Source organism: Gossypium arboreum, chromosome 6, assembly GCF_025698485.1.
Source record: "Gossypium arboreum isolate Shixiya-1 chromosome 6, ASM2569848v2, whole genome shotgun sequence".
Classification (NCBI taxonomy): Eukaryota; Viridiplantae; Streptophyta; class Magnoliopsida; order Malvales; family Malvaceae; genus Gossypium; species Gossypium arboreum.
The window spans coordinates 10268140-10272788 of record NC_069075.1 but is presented as its reverse complement, the minus strand read 5'-3'; the positions used below and the strand labels follow the sequence as shown (position 1 = coordinate 10272788).

Sequence of the window (4649 nt, the reverse complement as noted above, 5' to 3'; positions counted from 1 at the left end):
TGAAGTCTTCAATTTCACACTTGTGAGCTTATTCAATCTAAATCTTATGAATTTCATTGTATAAGACTATACTGGTAAGGGGGTGAAAGTCGTAAAGCCTCAAAATTTCACTTTTATATTTACATACATATAACATAACATTTATCATTAACATAATATTATGAACTTTTATTCATACCTTTATGAGTTCTAACTCATTATAAACAACATTTTGACTCAGATACTTGAGTATCGCTTTCAGCATTATCAGAATTAGCTCGGTTGGAAAACATCTCTATCTATAAGTAAAACAAATCTCATCAAAGTTAGAAGATATCACACTATCATAGGTTATATAATGACATGTATTTCTAGACTTCACAAATGCTACATTTAGTCTGAGAACTGACTAAACTGTAGCTTTGATTCCACTAAATGTAACACCTTTAACCCTTATCCGCTGCCGGAACAAGGTTACAGAGCATTACCAGACTTTTCAAATAAAATACAAATATTTTATATCATTTTACATACATATCAGAAACCAATCATAATCAATCATATTGTCCCTCATATGAGCCCTCGAGGCCCAATATACACTTTAGAAATAAGTTGAGACTAAACCGGGTACTTAGATAAATTTTCAAAAAATATAAAAAATTTTCAAAGGAGCAGGGGATACACACCCGTATGGCTTGGCCGTGTGGCTCATACAATCAAGAGACACGTCCTTGTCTCAGGTTGTCTGGGCATTCGAAATAAGGCACACGACCGTGTCCCAGCCCGTGTTCAAACTTAGGTGCTCTTTGACTTGGGTCACTCAGCCAAGCCACACGCTCGTGTACTAGGCCGTGTGAGCAAATTTGAGCATACTGACTTGTACAAATTAAAAGATACAGGGGACACACATCTGTGTCACCTGGCCATGTGTCACACACGGTTGAGTGATAAACCGTAATTTATACATATTTTTATCCAATGCTAAGCACATTTATGGATGATTTCTCCTCAGATTTGGTGAATTTGATGCTCCTAATCCTTTAATTTCATGTTTTATACTTAGGTGAGCATATGAGAGTAAAAAGAGCGAGAAACGGGCCAAAAAAGGAGAAAATGGGCCAACATGAGAAATTGACATAGCCTGGACTTCGTTACATGGGTAGACCACATGCCCGTGTCTATTCAACAGACTCGACCACTGGTTGAAGCACTTGCACACGAGCGTGTCCCTATCGAGCCCAAGTCTAGTCCTATTCGGAAAAGGCCACTCTTGAGGGTTTTGAAGCATTCTAAAGCGTATATAAACACCCTAGAAGGTACCTAAAAAAGACACACGGAGTAGGAGGCAAGGAATTACTCGAAGAAAGCTGATTGATCCATCTCAGAAGCCGGATTATCCTTGAAGACTGAAGATCTCCCCTCAATTTCCTTCAGGATTTTTTGGGTTTTCTTTATGTTTTGTTATCATTATTCTTCTGAGATGTTTCTTTTACGCTTATGAACTAAATCCCCTAAATACCTAAGGGGAATAAAACCTAAGACGGATCTTGTTATTATTTTCTAAATTATATGATAAATATTTGACTTGTTCTTAATTATGAGTTCTTAATTTTTGCTTTAATATTCCAGGATATTGATTCAAGTAGTGATGTGCTTATTCAGAGGAGCAAAAGTCTCTGTCTAAGAGTAGATCTAGCATAATTAAGCAGAGTTGATTGCACCCCTAGACATAGGGCGACATAATTTTGCCAGATTAGGGTGAAACCTAATAAGGCAATCCATAGATCGAGTTAATGCAACACTAGGGGTTTTAATTAGAAAGAGATTTCAGTTAATCAACCTAGGGTTAGACGTTGTTAGTCTCGAGAGAGATAATAATATAACTTAGGGATTTCTATGGATCAAGTCAAGTGAATAAATTGTCTGATTCAGAGTCAAATAACAAGTTAAGTCTAGGTAGAATTTCTCTTGGGTATTGTCCAAATCAATCAGCTTTTCCCAAAAGTATTTCCCCAATTTTCTTCCTGTGCATTTTTAGTTTAGTTAATTAATTTAGATAAAATAAACCCTTTTATTTTTTAGGCTAGATAATAAAAAGAGAGTTAATACTACTACTTTTAGTTCCTGTGGGTTCGACATTCCGTTCTTGCTATAAACTATAGTACAGTTAAATAGGTGCACTTGCCTTCGTCGTGATAATAGTTAGTTTTCAAGTACGGTCAATTATAAATTTAAAACTTATCACGATTTGGTGACAATCAAGTTTTTGGCACCATTACTGTGGAACTAAGATATTAGGAATACTTAATTTTTTTTCCTTTAGCCATTTATTTTATTGCAATTTAAATTTTATTTTGATTTTTGTTACTAAATTTTCTTTTTTCCTTCTGGCAGGTTTTTATAGTTTATGACTAGAAGAAACCCGTCGGGGCCATTACTTTTTGATAGTAAGATCGATCTCACAGCTTGCAGAAATTAAAGAGAAATAAGGCAAAACCTAAGATACATAGAGGAAGAGCAAGAGGACAATATTTCCAACACAACCGAGGAGATGGCTGAAAATCAAGAAAATCCACTATCTCCTGCGATTGCTGCTAATCCATTAAATCAAAATCCTACTCCACGCACTATGTATGATTATGCTAAACCTACTTTAATAGAAGCTGAATCGAGTATAGTTAAACCTGCTGTTGCTGTAAATAATTTTGAACTGAAACCTAACACAATTCAAATGATACAACAGTTTGTTCAGTTTGATGGTTTGCAGGACGAGGATCCAAACGCTCATTTCGTAAATTTTCTAGAGTTTTGCGACACATTTAAGATCAATGGCATTTTTGATGATGCCATTCACCTTTGGTTATTTCCCTTTTCATTTAGGAACAAGGCTAAACAGTTGTTGAACTCGTTACCACGAGGGTCAATCACTACTTGGGAACAAATGACCGAAAAGTTTTTATTTAAATATTTTTCACCGGCTAAAATGGCTAAATAGAGGAATGATATCTCTTCTTTTGTGCAGATGGATCTAGAAACACTCTATGATGTATAGGAGAGATACAAGGATTTATTGAGAAGATGCCCTTACCATGGGTTACCATTCTGGCTACAGGTTCAAACTTTTCACAATGGTTTGAATCCTTCAACTAGATAGATGATTGACGCAGCTACTGGTGGGACTATCAATAATAAAAAACCTAAGGAGGCTTCTGAATTTATTGAAGAGATGTCACTGAATAACTATTAGTGTCAAGTCATGAGAACAAAGCCAACAAAATTGATGCAAGTGGAGGTGGAACGAGTAATTCAGGATACCCACCCTATGGCCACAACATGGAAAACGAGGAATTAAACTATATGGGTAATAATCCTTGACCTTAAAATAACCCTTATAATAACACTTACAATGCAGGTTGGAGGAACCACTCAAATTTCTCATGGGGAGGCCAAGGGAATCAGAGACCACCACCTCCTCCAAGCTTCCAACAACAACCTTACCAGCAAGAAAAAAAAGCCAAACCTTGAAGAGATGATGTCACAATTTATTTCAGTAGCGGAAACCCATTTTCAGAACACTAAAACTGCACTTAAAAATCAGCAAGTGTCAATCCAAGGACTCGAGAATCAAATTGGGCAGCCGATTAAGATGATTTCAGAAAGACCACCAGGAAGTCTACCTAGTAACACCGAACCCAACCCAAAAGAGCATGTAAAAGTAGTTACACTAAGGAGTGGGAAAGTGTTAGCTGAATCTGAAAAGAAGCCACCAAAAGAAGCTGACAGAAACAAAGGAGAGGAGGTAAAACCTGAAAACAGTGACAATCCAATGCCAAAGGAATATAAACCACCAATCCCATATCCAGCAAAGTTGAAGAAAGACCGCATGGATGCATAATTCGGTAAATTTCTTGAACTTTTTAAACAACTACATATTAACTTACCTTTTGTTGAAGCTATATCACAAATGCCTACATATGCCTACATACGCAAAATTTTTAAAGGAGCTTCTAACAAACAAAAAGAAGTTTGAAGACCTATCTACAGTAGATCTTAATGAGGAGTGCTCAACCATACTCCAAAATAAACTACCAACCAAACTGAAAGATCCAGGAATTTTTACTATTCCCTGCTTAATTGGTAGTTTGAATGTTGATAAGGCACTAGCTGATTTAGGCGCTAGCATTAATTTGATGCCATATAAAATGTTTAGACAACTTGGTCTTGGGGAACCTAAACCAGCTAGGATGAGTATTCAATTAGCTGATAGATCTGTTAAATATCCAAGGGGAATTATAGAGGATGTACTTGTAAAAGTAGATAAATTTATATTCCCTGTTGATTTTGTTGTGCTTGACATGGATAAGGATGTTGAAGTGCCTTTAATCTTAGGTCGACCATTTTTAGCCACTGCTAGGGATGTTATTGATGTGGGTGATGGTAAATTGGTACTTAGAGTAGGTGAGAAGAGATTATTTTTAAAATTTATGATGCCATGAGATTTTCTAGGGAACAGGATGACTCATGTTATTTTATTAACTCTATTGATCATGCTACTCAAGATTCTTTTCAGAAAATCGTACATAAGGACACGATGGAACTGTGTCTTGCCCAAGGAGAGGGGCTGGATGATGATTCTGAAATAGGAACCGAACTAAATTCCAATGAAACCT

The 4649-nt window shown here is 36.3% G+C and overlaps 1 non-coding gene across 1 annotated transcript; it reads right to left on the bottom strand.

The window, feature by feature from the left end:
* Positions 1-2968: 2968 nt before the first annotated feature.
* LOC128294796 (small nucleolar RNA R71) lies at positions 2969-3075 on the bottom strand. Its single transcript, XR_008285103.1, has one exon. It is a non-coding gene; the product is annotated as a small nucleolar RNA R71 (small nucleolar RNA).
* Between the last annotated feature and the right edge of the window lie 1574 nt (positions 3076-4649).